This window comes from Aulostomus chinensis, chromosome 21, assembly GCF_037954235.1.
Source record: "Aulostomus chinensis isolate RoL2024-O1b breed Wild chromosome 21, RoL_Achi_v1.0, whole genome shotgun sequence".
Classification (NCBI taxonomy): domain Eukaryota; kingdom Metazoa; phylum Chordata; class Actinopteri; order Syngnathiformes; family Aulostomidae; genus Aulostomus; species Aulostomus chinensis.
The window spans coordinates 2,943,800-2,961,085 of NC_141340.1; the positions used below are offsets into that span (position 1 = coordinate 2,943,800).

The window sequence follows — 17,286 nt, forward strand, 5'->3', positions numbered from 1 at the left end:
ACTGACGGCTCGCACACCTGATTCTTTTGATAATCTGACTTTTAGATGTTTTTTGTCCTCTCTGTCCTCCTGTATGTGTCATACATAAATCATACTCATACGTGTTACTAACTCCTCTTCTTCTCCCCTCATCCCAGATCCTGGTGCTGCTGGAGGAGGCTACAGACCTGAAGAGGCTCAAGCTGCCACCCGTAGCTCCACCTGCTCACATCGCCGTCTGTCCATCAGTCTCTCCTCCTGTCTCTCTCTTTTTCTCTGTCTCCCTCTTTCCTTCTTTATATCTTTCTTCCTCCATTATCTGTCTTTGTCTCTCTCCTGCTCTGCTCTCTCCTGCTCTGTCCCCACTGGTCCTGGATCTGCCCCACCTTCCTGCCTGGTAAAGGAAGGTTTTCCGCTGTTGCAGGACGTGCTGTTGATGGAGAATTGTTGGGTGTAAGTTCATTGAAGGGGTGAATACTAGACCTGCTCTACTTGGAAAGAGTCATGACATAACTTTTGTTGTGATTTGGCGCTATTCAAATAAAACTGACCTGACTTGACTTTTTCCATTTCTTTTATCTGCAAAACCTCTACAAATCTGAGCTGAATCGAAAGCTTTTATTCTTATGAGCGCTGAAGAAATTCAACAAGATTCCCTTTGCTTTCTTATAAACCTCTCCAATAGCTCACACGCCGTCTGTTTCAAAACCCCTCTGATGGTTCCACGGTGGTCATGACCCCAGACAGGATGAGTACATCATAGCCTTTCCATTCTTCTTTGTGTACCCAGGGTCACATTGAAGGACTTGATTACTGCCTGGTAAGTGATTATGGCATCTGATCATGTGAAAAGGCTCCTGGGGAGGGATTCATCCTTCAGCAACCCGGCCTCAATCCTGAAATAATGAGCAACTTCCGACCAATCTCACCTGTCTGTCAAAAATACTAGAACGAGCTGTCGCCACCCAAATCAAGGCCCACCTCACCACCAACAATCTGTCTGAACCATTCCAGTCAGGTTTCCGCCAACAACACAGCACAGAAACAGCACTCCTGAAAGTAACAAACAACCTCCTCCTCTCTTCCGACTCTGGCCACCTCCGCATCCTCATCCTCCTCGACCTTACAGCAGCCTTTGACACCATCAGCCACTCCATCCTCCTCTCCCGACTAGAATCCTCCCTCTGCATCATCGGCACCACCTTCTCCTGGTTAAGATCCTACCTCACAGACAGACAGCAGATCATAAGCATCAATAGCTGCACTTCCTCCACCGCTCCTCTGCTCCATGGCGTCCCCCAAGGCTCAGTACTCGGCCCCCTCCTCTTCATCCTCTACATGCTCCCCCTTGGCAACATCATCCGTCATCATGGTCTATACTTCCACTGCAATGCCGACGACGTCCAACTGTACATCACCACCAAATCCATTACCACCACGTCCCATTCCACGTTCACCCACTGCCTGACCGATATCAAATCATGGATGCAAACCAACTTCCTTCAGCTGAACCCCGACAAACCGGAACTCATCATCATCGGCCGCAAAACCTCCATCACCAGCGCCCACAACTTCCACCTCTCCATCGACAACTCCACTCTGCTCCCCTCCCCACACATCCGCAATCTTGGTGTCATCTTTGATCAGAACCTCTCCTTTGAACAACATATCAACCACATCACAAGAACTGCCTATTTTCACCTCAGAAACATCGCTCGCCTCCACCCATCACTCTCCCCCCCGGCTGCAGAAACCCTCATCCACACATTCATCACTTCAAGACTGGACTATTGTAACAGCATCCTCTATGGCTCATCTTCCAAACTCAACAAAAAACTCCAGACCATGCAAAACTCTGCCGCCTGCCTGCTCACCCACACCCACTCCAGAGACCACATCACCCCCATCCTCCAAAATCTCCACGAGCTCCCTGTCAAACACCTTACCACCTTCAAAATCCTCCTCCTCACCCATAAAGCTCTCCACAATCAGGCCCCCTCCCACCTCACTGCCCTGCTCCACCGCCACAATCCCCCCAGTAACCTCCGCTCCTCCAACGCCAACCTCCTGTCCCCACCCCTCCGAACAACTCATCGAACCTGGGGGGACAGAGCCTTTCCCATTGCCGCACCCTCCCTCTGGAACTCTCTCCCCGTCCACATCAGATCCACCACAGACTTGCCCGCCTTCAAATCCCTTCTGAAAACCCACCTTTTTAAAATTGCTTTTAACATGTGACTATTTTACTTATTTATATTTATTTTACTGCTATATTTAAATTGTTTTCTTGATGTAAAGTGTCTTTGAGTACCATGAAAAGCGCTCTACAAATAAAATGAATTATCATCATTATTATCAATATTCCCTTGGTGGTTTGGTTTGTCAGGAACATGCTGAGGAACAGACCTGGGCATTATCGTTGTGACTTCCCTCTTCTGCTTTTAACTTCTGACTGATAAAGGTGGGAGGCGTGGCCAGCTATGCCCATCAGCTGATCTCTTGGATGTTACATCACTGTATGATTTCAGCAACATACTCGTTTGTGCCTTTTGCAGTAAATACAAACTGTCATGGATAAAGTACACGGATTAAAAAATATCATAAAGTCACTTAATTACCTGCATAGAGAGCAGTAATAAGGCATACAAGTAATTCCCCCGCATGTCTCACTCACTATTTTTACGTTTTAGCAGAAAATGGGTGATTTTAGCCTCTGCTCTTTGGATCTCGTATTGCATTCATTTTAATTCCTTGTAGCCAAAGATCTGGTCTTCAGGACAGTAGCACAAAAAACCAGAGTAAAAACAGATGGGAAAGTTTCAGCATGCTTGGACGAGCTGATGTAAGCTAATCTGACAGCAGGGACAAGCCAAACTGGAGGCGTGTGTTTAAAGTTTCCATTACACCGCTGAGAAGAGCATTTGAAGGGTGTTATGTTGTCCGTTGTGTATTGCCCATGCCCAAAGCTGCCCTCCTCTCATTTAGACCAGGGCAGCCAAATGCAGCCTACAATGAAAAATATGTTTTGAATAATGGAGGCGACAGAATTTAGATTCTGAGAGAGACCGGTGGAGAACGGCAGGTACACAAGATTTCCAGATGAGTTTGACTGACAGTAACATATCAGCCTTTATCTCTCTTTATATTTTCAAAGAACACAAGACTTTATCGCTACATCATTTCCATCCCCAGCAAGTGAAGATGAAAAACCAAGTGAGACAAAAAGTTAAATTGCTTCTCTGTGAATCTTTAAGATGTGTAGGAGGGGAGACACAAAGCAATACAGCGATTGGTTTGGCTCGCTCAAGCAGTTGGGATTGTAAGCACGCCAGCACATTTACAGCATTAGTCACATCGCTGCTCTTGTGTCTGCCTGATGGAGAACCTGCAGAGAAGAATACAGCCGGCCTATTTATTCCTCCACCTCCTCCATCTCCCTCACTTGCTATGACTCTCACCCTTTATAATAAGGTCAGCGGGGATGCAATCATACCCAACATCCATTCAGGACAAAAGAAGTTTGGGGTTTCAGGTATATTAAAATTCCCCCAGATCCTTCCGTATATTGCACAGTTGAATGGGGAGTGGAGAGGCTGATAATGAGGAGGATCCAGGGAGGCTGTGGGTGGTTAGTGGGGGTAGGGTTGAAAGGTGAAAGGAATTTTGATGGATGCGTGGTGTCATAAAATAAGTTGTTTGCTTAGGCGAGTGGCCTAAAACCTCATTTTCTATCAAAAACTAATTTATGAGAATTAATTCTATTCCTGGCTCAAACTTTTAATAAGGCTGCATGTTCCTTTCACGGGGCTTTCAGTTCTCTGGTCAGGGCCATTTTAGTTTTAAAAATAGATGGCACAGAAAATATTCATGGGTGTTTTTAACTGTTGTGTAAAAGAAGTATAAGGCCTTATATCATTTATATTTTGTATTCATAAAGTGAACCTACTTTATTGATAAAAATAAACTGTTTACACTGTGATCCAGCCAAGTATCCAAACCCAGAGGCGTGAGCATCGCTAAGCGTCCGGTTACATCGTCTCAAAATTAATGGGATTCTCTAATGATTTTCTCTTAAATGCCTGATAGAAGGTCAGAGGTTCAAAGGAGCTTCATGTACTTCAAGGTTGTGTCCTAAGGAATAAAATACATCATGAACTTTGAAGTTTTTAAGTGTCTTAAAAACATCGGTTGTGACATGAGACTACAAATATCATTCACACCAACCACGGAAGTTTGTTGTGGTGACACAGTCATTCGTTTCTAGTTTGTGCGTAGCATAACGTTAGCCCTGTGCTGCTACTCATTGGATTTACACTGAAAATAGAAGAAAAGAGGAATTAATTTGATTATTTTGTTATGATTTGAGACGATTATGTGCAATAATTCAAAATCCAATGGAACAATCCCTTCAGCTTTTGGTCCAGGGAACCCACGGAGATGCTAATTCTGGATTTGCTAACGGACATTCATCATACCTACAGCACTCTTATCATACGCTTGATAACATCTTGCCATGTGTTAAACAACAGTAAACCTTTACTAAGTCACATACATCAAAAAAAAATTGAAATTTTTTTGGATTATAGTCTTTATAAATTATGCTTGGACTTTCTTTGACAGAGAGAGTTAGTGATTTTTTTAATTCATTTCCTGGTTTTAAAAAGGGAGCTCAAAGTTTAATGTATTTCCAAATACATAATGGTTTCACAGTTTTGAATAAATGTGAAGGGATATTAAGCTTTAATTACATTATTCATAAAATCCCTTAGTAAGTGGCATGAAACTTTAAATTGGCTCCTGTTCTGCATGACCCATGACAAATTTTACTCTGGATTTCGAGGAAAGTAAATAGAAAATCAGCTCAAATTATGTTAAACTGCCTCCAAAAGGAAAGTAAAAACGACATCTTATTAAATCATCAGGGGCGGGAATCCATATTGAGGATTTTTTTTTAAATGTAATATGTATGAACAGTATTAATGTTATTTGAGCTGATTTTACATTGACCACCCTTCTCTCCAATATGTCGCCTCACATAAATTATGGTTAAATCACATTTTTTTTTGAGGCATTGAAATTGCTTTTAAGCTCTCCATTCAGTATCACATGACTGTTCTGACTGACAAACCAATTTTTCCATCAGCTCTAGATTTTCAAATCCTACTTGGTTGAAACCCTCAATAGTTTCTGGGCATTTTTTAATAGTTCATGACATTTCTTCTGTGTTTTGGAAGCTTATGAAAGGTGTAAGATGATGTGTACATGTGAAAAAATGTTGAAGGAATATGCCTGCAAGGGGAAAATACTTAATAGTAGAGTTTGACTCAAAATGACAGTGGTTAAGAACTGCCAACACTGTACAAGCTGTGACAGAATAGCAAATGAAGAGCAGTGGAGGGTCACATTCATACCACCCTACCTTTGGCTTTGCCCCTACGGAAGCTCAAGTTTATTCTTGAATTACTGTAGCAGTGAAAGTGCCACTCTCAGCATGTTTACTCATGTCCTGTACAAAGTCAAACAGGCATTTTGTCACGGATAAAACCCTAATTTTCCACTTGTGACACGCGGCGCTAGTAGAGTAACAAACAATGGAAAGACAATAGCTGCTCAAATTGATTGAAATGAACGGTTCAAACACAGAGCAGAGCGATTGTACTTCTCTGATGAGATCCAGAAAACAAATCGAGCACACTTAATTAAATCTTTGCTCTCGGGGATTTATCTCATGAAAACATTTGTGTTGAGTGATTCAGACTTTCCTGCAGTCAAGAAATTGGCAGAAGGAAAGCCACTTGTTCAACAATGCCTGAAGCAGAAGAACACAGCTGAAGAAGAATGCGGCAAACAATAGAGGAAGAGGACCAAACACCACATGAAGTGGGTGGATGACTTACAAAATATTCTCATGTTAACACAAGGGCTTCTCAAATATCCTGTCCACCTGACCTGAGTAGTCAGAGAGAAGCACATTTAAGGGATGAACTAATTCACTAAGAGGGATTGAAAAAAAAAAACTGGATTTATTAATGTGCTTCATAAGTATGCAGAGAGGAGAGGGAGAAAGTCTCTATCACGGTCAGTTTGACTTGACTAGATTCCATAAAAAGGGCCCATCATGACGTTTGGATCCATCCTGAAACACCCATATTTCCCCATCTACTATCATGGATTCTCATGTTATCATTTTCAAATGATGACTAAATTTCTGTGGGTCAAAAGTGTATTTTCATGATCAACACAGTAACACGGAGACTTCGCCATCGCCGGGGTCTGGTAAAAATAAAACCGCTCGGTAGGAACTCCCTCCGCCTGCAGGCTTCTGTGAGCTGCAGCTCTCTTTTGAACGTGCGAGACAGTCAGAAGCGTGTTGACACTGATGATAGCTGACGGTAAACATACTCTTGAGTGGAAATATTTCAGTTGTCAGAATGTGAATGCGAGTTGTGTGGGAGGACTATGAGCTACCGTGGCAACCTTGTTAAACATCTGAGACGAACTCGCTGCATGATGAGGATAAGCAGCCTCACAATGATGCACCTATTATTATTTTTAATCAGCCCAATCTGCTGTCAGTGTTACTGACAAAATCTTGTTAGGGGGAATTCATCTATACACGTAATGTCACTAATAGCATGAAGTGAGATTGTGACACAATAAGACTCTCTCTCTCTCTCTCTCTCTCTCTATGTATATATATATATATTTATCATGAGTGATTTTTATAAGATCAGACTTTTAGCAACAGCACCACCGTGATATCCTGAGACCCAGGGATGGAGCTCAGGGCTCCACCTGATGACCGACGTTATGCAACAACTGCAGCTTAGAAAGCGTGAGCCTGTGTGACAGCTCACCCATCTCAGCAGACGAAAAGTAAACTCAAATGTATTGGCTGTCAGACTCTGACCGATCCTATCCTCCTTGTTGGGAATAATTCATACTGAGTAATTAAAGAAGTTCCTGCTCTCTCACTGTGGAGATGCTCATATGGGTCCTACTGCTGTATAATGCTGCAGCAATTTAATAAACTCCAACAAATAGCTGTAAACAACAAACAAACCTTCAGCTACTGTTTAAAATTCAAAACAAAGATTGCTACTGAAGTTAGCATTGCATAAAAGTTTTATTTTTATTTGGAGTTTGAATTTGTGGTGTGAAAATGAAAGGCAAACTCGAGGAGACAAAACGAAACGTGTGCAGGGATTTTGGCAACGTTGGCTACAGTCACTTGACACCTGACACGTCAAAACCAGGCTGTGACACCCTTTATTTTTCAAAAATACTTAGCCAACAACAATCTAATCAAGTTAAGGTCCCACAACGCGATTAGAAAGCTAACGTATAGCTAATGAAGCGAAGCTACCGTATTGCTAATGAAGCTGAGCTAACATGCTTGCTAACCTTAAAGTTAGCTTTCACAAATTAATTGAGCGATTCAGATTCGTCCTTCGATGCGGTTGATTCAGCATAGATTATTTTGACATAACTGCTGTGTACAGCGGTCTTTTTTTTTTTGCATGATGTTTCTTATACTAAGAGTTCGCCTTGGTTTTGATGCGGTTTCTCTGTGGCTGCACGCACCAGACAGGTACATGGAGACACTCATCATGGGATTGAACGACGTTCAGCTCAGTCAGTTAATTTCTTAATTTAAGTTAAAGGTGCACTAAGTGTTGGTGCATGGTTTAAGCGTGATTTCGTTTTTGTCTCAAATCGTAGGCGTCTCCCCTTGATCCGCTGGCTGCCCGCCCCCTGAATACACTGTAAAAAATCCAGTCTCTGGAGACGACACAGGGCTCTCAAACGGCAAACAAACACTGAGTGCACAGGATGTGCACATAAACATAATAAACCATATTCCAGCCAATCACCGACAAGGTGGTTAGGGATGGGGGAGGGGGGTTAGTGTGCGTGCATACATTGGGGAATAAGCAGAGTTGATAGAGTAGCGTTGGAGCTATGACACACGTAAGTCATTTTTCGCCGTGATAGTTTGTTATTCCTAGCTTACTCTGCAGGTCCTAGCTAGCACTCGCATCGGTTCCGGGGGGGAAAAATTCTACTAGGCCTGTCTCGTTCACATAAGCTCAAAAAGTAATTTCAAACATACAAACAGCTCATAACCTAACAAAATAAGTGTGAATATATCAGCTGGTACTCATTACCTAATATCATAAAAATATTGTATAAATTCACTCACCGAATAGTTTGCTCACTCATCTTAGCAACGTTAGCGCAGCACAGGTCCACTTTCCATGTCGACGCGCGTTCATGGTATTTACAGAAACACGGGGGAGGGGAGAGCTTGCTGGGTTTTTGTTTGGTATTTACTTACACCGAACATCAACGGAAGTGACGTCAGGCAACAACGCTTAGCGCACCTTCAACGTGCCAAAGAAAACTTGCTCTAAATACCCAAAGCCCAAATCTGTCTGAAGACTCAAGTGATGTCTGAGTCGGTCTCAGACTCAAGTCTCTATCTTTGCTGAACTGTAGAAAAAAACCTGATGTTCTGACTTTTGTGCAGTGAAAGCCAGCAACAACAACAAGACCCAACACTAAACTTATTTGAAGTGTTTTGTGATGGCAGCAGGAAAGCGGGTGATTTACACTAAAAGCTTGGGAGTTGGCATCGCTGCTGTATGAAGCCATATCTAGAAATGGTAATGGCCAACTGTATTTCCATTTTCTGAGCACAATAAGCATTTATTCTAAGTATCATATTTGTACTGATGATACCAGGCTGGGTTTTCAGTAATGATTGCAACAGGAAGTCAGTGGTATTCCACGATAACAAGAATGAATAGAAATGACCAAAAAAACTTGAACTTCTGATGAGTTCCATGTTCAGCCGGAGCTGAAAACAAACACATCTAGGTTAACTCCCATGGACACAGCCGGTTCGTCTGTTGCTGTGAGCTTCAAGCTAGTCTGTACAGATGGTAAACTGGCTGTTTGGGGAGAATAAACATTAACGGTCCCACAGACGAATGAAATGAGGTGAGAACTCTCTGAACACACCTAAATGGTAAGGCAAATACCACATAACTACAACCTCCCAGCTTATGGGTGGAGCAGAGACATAAATATCACACTTAGTGTTGCATGTAGGTATTGCGCAATGCTGTGGGTTGGTGTTATGGTAAGATGTAAATTAAAAATCACTCTTATTTCCTGGTAATAATTATCGCACTGACAGTGTTTACCATTTAGTTTCATGCATGCTAATGATGATTAGCACCAAAAAGGGAGGCATTTTACCATTTCAGCCTTGCGGTGTCACCGGCGTTGCATGTTTTCAGTTTTTAAGCATCTTCCGCCGATCGTTCTTCAATTTCCAACTTTTAAGGCTGTTGCAACAAAAGGAAATATGAATTAGGTGCATTTTCATAAACTGGTCTGGAGTGAAGTAACGTGGCCAATATATACTTCTGTCAATAGATGGCGGTGTAGGCAACATTACACTTGGTTGTAGGACTAAGAGGAGATGAAGTTGGCTTAGCCACCAACCAACACAGAATTCAGAGTTATTTTTTTTTTACCTTTCAGTACCCAGAAGATGACAGCAACGGAAAGTCGTGAGGCATTTTCAAGTTGAGACTGGCTGAAAGAAAGGGGTTTCCATTTCCTGTTTTCTGCATTTACTCTACTATCCATCCATGTTCCCCCTCTCCTCCTGTTGAGGGTGGTGGGGGTGGAGCCTATCCCAGCAGCCTTCCCCCTGGACAGGTCACCAGTCCATGGCAGGGCCAACACATAGAGACAGACAACCATTGGCTCTCCCAGCCACGCCTACGGTCAATTTAGAGTCTGGATTAACCTGGTCCCTCTTGATGTCTTTGGACTGTGGAGGAAGCTGGAGTACCACAGAGAACCCAGCAGGAACAGGGAGAACATGGAGACTCACCCAGAAAGACCCCGTGCTGCAGCCGGGGCTCCACCCACAACCTTCTTGCTGGGAGCCACAGGGAGGACCACTGCACCACTGGGCCGCCTCATGTACTCTAATTTGAAAGACAGAGAAACACCTCTGACCAACATAAAAACTTGCAAAAAAATTCTAAAATATAAAGCAGGGCTCCATCAAACTTTTATAATACAGCACTTCAAAAATATGCAGCAAAATACGATGAGAGACACATGAAAGTCGATATTCATGGCCAAAATTATTGTAGATCATTGATTTGCATAAAAGCCAAAAAAGCTTGGTCTTCATTTATGGGCTGACACTGACAAATGGGGACATTTTAAGGGGGGTTAGTAAAAAAAAAAAAAAAGACCAGAATTGAAATCTGAGTAAATGGATCCGAAAGAAGATCTCTCTCGTAAAGCCTGTCTTCTATAAAGGCCTGGTGCCATCTGCAATTGAGGTAAATAAAAATCTTCTCTCAACAATTCACGAAGCCTGCAGCTTGAACAAAGGCGCCATGAAGGGAAGAACAGAGAAACACCTTCTTTGGCTGTCTGTCTTGAATCCCTGCGGTGATGTGCAAGAGCACTTAACCTAGCAGCAGGGCGCTCGGCAGGGTGTCCACCTGAACACAGGGTCTGTCACGAGAGGGAGGTCCACACGGACTCAAAACAAAGGCCATGGGCACGCAAGGCCCGGCACAATCTGTCCACCTCTGCACTTATATGAGTAGACACCGGTGACAGGTTCATGTTTTCCAAGAACGCTGAGGCACATATAAGCGCCTGACCGGTGCACGGGCCGATCTGCTCGGCGGATCTCTCAGTGCACATGCATACACTTCTATCAAACTGTGGGCGGTGAGAGATGAAAAAGAGGTTTAGAGTCGGAGACTCCTGACAATAGATACAAGTATTCTTGTGTTCCTTGTAAACACGCTGGAGGGGTATTTGGTGTGTATATCAGACAAAATGTAGAAACTTTTCCTTTAAGATAAAACAAGAAGACAAAGCATGCATGCCTGAGGTGATGATGTGTGCAGAGAGACTGTCCTGGACAGACTGATCTATGGATGACTAATTTCAGAGGTGGGAGCACAAATACAGCACTCTCCCGACTCAAGAGTTTTCAGGTTTCTGTACTTCACTTGAGAGTCTATTTTTTCCCTGAAACCTTTTGCACCTCACATCAACACAAAGATTTGCTCAACCTTCTCCTTACAGAACAGGCGAGTTCATCTTCAAATTAAATATTTATGTACATTGAGGTGTAATTAAACCTCAAATATGAACAAAGGTATTACAAGGGATCATCCTTTTCATGTCTTATTGTCTTTAATTTGGTTTTATAGCAGCCTTGATGTTGGACAGGCGTGCTATGATACAAAATACAATATAAAAATCAATACTTCTGCTCAAATGCATCGGGGCATCTAGTTTTAGTCTTTTCTTTTTCTCCACTGACATTTCAATAAAAGGATTCTCTAGAACTGTCTGTACCAGTGGTGCCTGACCTCCAGTAAGCAGCTACTTTAAAAACTAGATTCAAAATACTCCCTTTATTTAGTCAATAAAGAAGGTGTCACAGTCTTGATATCATGAAACCCATGTCACATATTTCTAATCTTGTCTGCTCAGTGGGGACTCTTGAGTGTCGGGATATTTCAGGACGCTATCGCAAGCCTTCAGACACAAGAACTCGGATCTGGAATCATCGACCCGACTAGTTAATTATTGAGATATAATTTGCCGGAGTTTTTAGTTTACATCTTTTAATTCAAAATATTTTGTAAGGTTTTTTTTTTTTTCCCTTCTCGTTTTTACAGATTCTTTGGCAACTTTTTGCCAATTTGGCCTCCCCCGGCAAATTAGCTTTGGCAGTGGGGGAAAGTCCAGAAAAGAGCAAGAAATTAATTGAAAATTGGCATTTGCAGTAAATGTATGAGGAAATTAGTGAGGAAATAATATGAATTATTAGAAAATACAAATGTTTGTCAGGATGATGAGTAGGCTAGATTTGTAATCGTGAAGTATTATACACAATATCAGCAGATACAGATACTTAAAAATCGTGTGTGAGTAAAGTATTCCCACTCATCTACCAAGCACATCTCCACTGTTTCTGGGACTGAGAATTGAGATGAACCCTTTTCAAGCATGCACACCTGCTCACTTGCTGGACTGTTCCAATGTGTTTTCCCCACCAAACGCGAGTAAGATTTGCCAATAGCCTCTGGAGAAGCGGATCCATGTTGGAAGGAACCTTCCTTCCAAGGAAATATCATTGACATTGACAAAGAAACCAAATCATCTCCTAGAAATCCATCAACGTGATACCAAAGGTTGGTGTGCCAGTGTTTCAGAGAGAGGAGCAGACTGGCAGTGTCAACCGTCCCTCTCCTGCCAAGACTCGAGTCGAGCCGGCGAGTCTGGGGAGGTTTGATGAGACTATTCAATCACAGAGGCCAACAACTAACAATGAGGACCATGTCCAGAGGAAAGAGTAAAAATTAGAGCGAAGAATATGACAGAAGACTGTCTGTGGTTCTCTGTACACCGGAGCTGTTAGGATGACATACGGCCTACATTTCTGACAAGAAATGATAGCAGCCCTGATTCATGCTACATGATGGTTATTGATACGGCCCCCGTGACCTGGGAAATTACCAAGCAGCCTCCATTTCTGGCTTCGTCTGCCGTGGTTGTGCGAGTACATACGTTGACACGTGTGTGTGTGTGTGTGTGTGTGTGTGTGTGTCGTGATGCTGCATTTAGCAGCAATAAGTGCAAATCACCTCAGCATTAAATCACATTTCAAGCCGTGTAAGGTGCCCCAGTAAGTGGGTTTTGGAGAACTAAAGGGGATGTGTAAAAATAAAGATGGTGTTTTTTGTTTTTTTGTTTTTTTTTTAAGAAAAACTGAAGCAAGTTATCAAAACATCTTAAATATATTTGCTTTCTGTTATTTATGTGCTTGTGATTTTGGTGCTTTTGCAGCCTTGAGTCACTGTAGCATTTGTTTGCTATGTTTTTCACTCGAAAAATAAGGAAGTGCCAGCTATGTGTATTTAGCCTGAAGCTAACGGCTTCCAACCGCTACAGCAGCACAAGTGGACACAAATTAGCGTGCAGCTAATTCGTGATTTACAGCTAACAGCTACACAAAACGGCACTGAAGCACAGCAGGACAAAGAGGAAGTGGATTGTACTGGATGGTACACGGATGTGTTTTGACAGTTTTGCTGGTGTTAACCCTCAGTCGCTGTTAGCCAAAAGCTAATTATATGTGACTGGCTCTTTCTGCATTCTGGAGCAGCAGAGAAGAAGAAGATGCAGTGAGGAAAAAGGGTTTTCTGAACTCAAGGCACCTATTCGTAGGTACTCGGCCGCTAAATTGTGCTTGAAGTGTTGCCTTCACCCCTGTGTGGTTTCTTGCCATTGTAATATTAATGTGTTTTTAATTGTGTATCTGTTTTTGATGTCAGGCTCTTTGTCATTTTCTACCTGTATAAGGCGCGATAGTGAAACTTGCTGAAATTTGGATGCTACTCAGTGTGTGTTCCAGTTCACAAGGTCAAGTGTGATAAAACTAGCATTAATTGCAACGGTATCAGCGAAATGTGTTGCCAACATATCTAATAGAGCCCCCTCCCATCCTGTCCCCCTGAGCGTTAGTAGCCTGTAATTACCACAAAAGGGTTGAGTAAGATTGCTAATTAGAGAGGACATCTAAAAAAAAAAACGTATAATGATGAGGTATCAAATCATGACGCAAAGTATTGAAATTTTGCTTTGAGAAGAGGTGCTGTTGGCATGAAAACTGTGACGAGTCTTTGTAGGTGGGATGTGTTGCGGAACGAGTTGCTTGTTCAAAGTGACATTCTCTTTTCTACACAAATAGAGGACCAGTGAAATAATAGTGGGCCAGTTAAAGGAGCAGAAACTCATCCAGTGAGGAAAGTAAAGCGACACTGAATTCTTTTTTCAGTTATTTTATTGTTATTGTCCGTCACGCTGGACAAAAGCATCTGCCGAATGAAATTGTAGAAATTTAGAGTTGGATAAAAGGGTATTTAAGGGTTGAAAAGGAGTGCTAACGCTCCCTGTCCACTATTTCTGCTAAGGTAACACACAGTCAGCAGGTCTCTGGGTCTCAGCTGCAGCACAAAGGAGACACAGGTGGGGGAGAATGACAAATGATGTGTTGCTATAAGTATATTTTGTAAGTCAGTGAGTTTATAGCCAGTAGAAGAACCACCTTCAGCTTAATTAGGGGGAAAAAATGCACATTTTAATGTTGAGGCCTTTAGATAGTCACAAATGTTGATGAACGGGAATAAGCAGGAATACAAATTCAGAGAGCGGTGCGTGACCCGGCAGCTTGCCTGCGCTGGCTGTTTGTGATGTTTATTTCGGCCAAGAAGTGATTTGTTTGGTTTGTTTGTTGCGGGATTACCTAAAAATGACCAGGATGTTGCTCACTGAGCTTGGGAGAGGGGTGAAGCCTGGGCCAAGAAGAAGACCCATTTAAATTCTGGGGGGAGATCCAGAATATATCGGCCTTATTTTCTTTTTCTTTCTAATGCCCTGGACATATGGTGTCTTAACAAATCATCTTAAGGGCCTTTATTTTCCTCTCTGAGTTTCTATCAGCAGGAGTGGAACCAGTTTGGTTTATTAATTTCCATAGGAATTAAGTTTCATGGCTAAACAAACATTCTGAAGTACAATCAGGGGACATTTTAGGTTTGGCGGAGGATTTTATTCTTGAATTGAGATTCAAGCGATGACACGGATGAAAGTGAAGCAGCTACACTGCAAGACTAGAGTTTTATACTTTACTTGTACTTCCGTACTTACACTAAGGTACCTTGGTTGAATCAGTACCTCTGATTTTACTTGTCTTTTCCCCACACGGTCATCTGTACTTCTTGAGTAATGAGTGTGTGTACTTTTACTCCCTCTGCTCGTAGCTCTGGTCACGATTGGTGAATTCACTACATGCCCTTTGAAAGTGGTACACAGATTGATTAGAGTGGGCTGAGAAAGAAGTAATTATGTTTGATTTAGCAGTAATTATATTACAGTAAGAGCTGAACTGATCCGTCTAGTCATTGTTTTATCGTGCCGTAAAGTGATTATTGTTCAGTTCTGGACTGTTTGTCAGACGGGGCATCACCATGACCTAAGGACTTTTTAGACTCATTTCATTTCAACTCCTTAAATTGAAAAGAAAAATCAGCAGATAAATTATTAATCAAAAATAATTGATAAATGCAAACAAAAACTGAAGCAATTGACATTTCGGGTCAAGTGTGACCTGAGTATTTATGCTCCCTTGCATTTTTGAAGCCATCATGGCCAAACGGGAGGCAACAGCAGAGGCGAGGCAATTTCCATCCTTTGTCATTCAAATTGATCTCATCGATCCGTCCGTGGACGTTCAAAGGGAGAGTATATCGGAGGGCACCGCGCCCTAATAGGATGGATGGATGAGGCACACAAATCTTGGCCAAGCAACAGACAAAGGAAAAGAGGCTGGAGGGGTCGTAAGTGTGCAGCCAAGTCTGATTCATCAACTTTTATAGTTCAAATAAAAGGGAGTGCAGCTTGCCAGCTTGATTATCAGATGGCTCCTGCTGCATTAGAGAAGATGACATGCTACATTTTCTCTGATGTCTATGAAACGCCTGGGAACAGCTGGTCTTTTTGAGAGTGGGGAGCTACCGGGATTATGGTGCACTCCGTCACGCTCTGCACATATATTGACTATTACCGAGCTCAGTTTTCACATCGGCTTCTCAACTTTCTTCTGAAGTCCTTGTAACTCTTAATTTCAAATGTTTGTAGTTATATTGTTTCTTACAGGTGTGAATAAAATCAGGACGACAATGACTATCAATCAGAGCTGTGTTTGAAATGTTATGTAGGCTGGTTCACCGCCCATTTTTTAAACACTTAAAAACGAACGTTATGAGACACACAGCATCACTGCATGCTGAGTGCTTCAAGTCGGAGGTGGCAGAAGACGTACATCCATTACTAAAGCAGTCAAGAGCACAATTTCCTCTAATCAACACGTCTCCATGAGTCCACGTGAGACCGCCAACAACCTGTTCAAGGAAAACTCCCCAGCAGCTCATGAAATTCAACAAAACTAACAGTTTAACAAGATTTCCTCTTGACTGTTTGATGCTGTTGTTGAGGAAAATATCAAGGATGGTGGAGTCAGAGTTTAAAACAGAACTCCGGAGCACACGAGCAACTTAGCTCTCGTCAAATATGTGAACACGAATCCTTTTTAAATTGGCAACTTCTCTTTAAAAAGTCGGCGAAAAACAAATGTTTGGAATATTATGAGCCGTTCACGACTACACGCTGAACCAGACTCTTTTAAGCTCCAAGGTATTTACAAAGCTCTAATCCAAATTCCACAAACCCTTTTTAAAATTCATCATTTCCATGTCAACAGTGCCCGTCAGTTCCTTTTTTTTTTTCCCTCCCCCAACAAATTCAAATTTCAATCCACAAATAATATTCAAGTCAATGAATATGTGAATGTATTAAAAGAAAACACAGAGTTTGTAGTTTAAAGGGCTAGTCCGGCTCAGCTCAAGCTGCCTGCGACGTTGGGAACCGGCAGGTTTCTGAGTATTGCAGACCAGCACACTGCAAGATTCAACTCATTGCCAACTTTTGGTTGAACCATTTTTTTTGTCAAGTGCTAGAACACTTGCCACTTTCAAACAGACTTTTTAGACAAAGAACTTTGACAATGTTGGAATTTAACATCCTTGCATGTTAGCAATTTGTGTTTCAGCTGTAGTGGATATCCGCGCCGCGTGCAAAAGCAAACATCTTGACCTGTGCGGGTCGTACTGAAGTAGTCTGTGGAGATGTTTGTCCATTATTAGACCTTCTCTTTCTTTGGACGAGTGTTGGAGTCAAGACCACCTAAACTGAGACCAAGACAAGACTTTGAGAGGTCAAAACCCAGGAAGGGCGAGACCGAGTCAAGGCCAGAGCCAGGAGGAAGTCTCGGTAAGGGTCCCGCTGCACTATTTACACACTGCAGAATGCTTTTTTAAAAGACCATTTGCATATGAAATCCTTCTGGTTGGTGTAGCAAAAAATTAATTATGGATGATTTCGCTGACATCTTCCTCACAGCTTCTTCCACTGACAGTTGAAGTGTGTGTGAAGGGGGTGGGGGGGACGGAGGGGGAGTAGCTGTTAACAGCAAAGTGGTGTTCAGAAGTAACGACTCAAGTTATTGGATGCATTTGAAGCCAGGCGTTTTTATATCAAATCAAATAAGGCACAGGCGCTCCAGCCCCAGTCGTGGTCTTGGGTACGACAGCACTACTCTGGGACCCATCTTTGATGATCCCAAAG

General features: G+C 42.4%; 1 long non-coding RNA gene across 1 annotated transcript in view; it reads right to left on the reverse strand.

The window, feature by feature from the left end:
• LOC147241354 (uncharacterized) overlaps nucleotides 1–17,286 on the reverse strand; it is a 142,444-nt gene that overhangs the window by 113,427 nt on the left and 11,731 nt on the right. The window contains exon 2 of the long non-coding RNA XR_015111011.1: nucleotides 9,244–9,332. This is a non-coding gene — a long non-coding RNA (uncharacterized LOC147241354). The remainder of the gene's footprint in view (nucleotides 1–9,243; nucleotides 9,333–17,286) is intronic.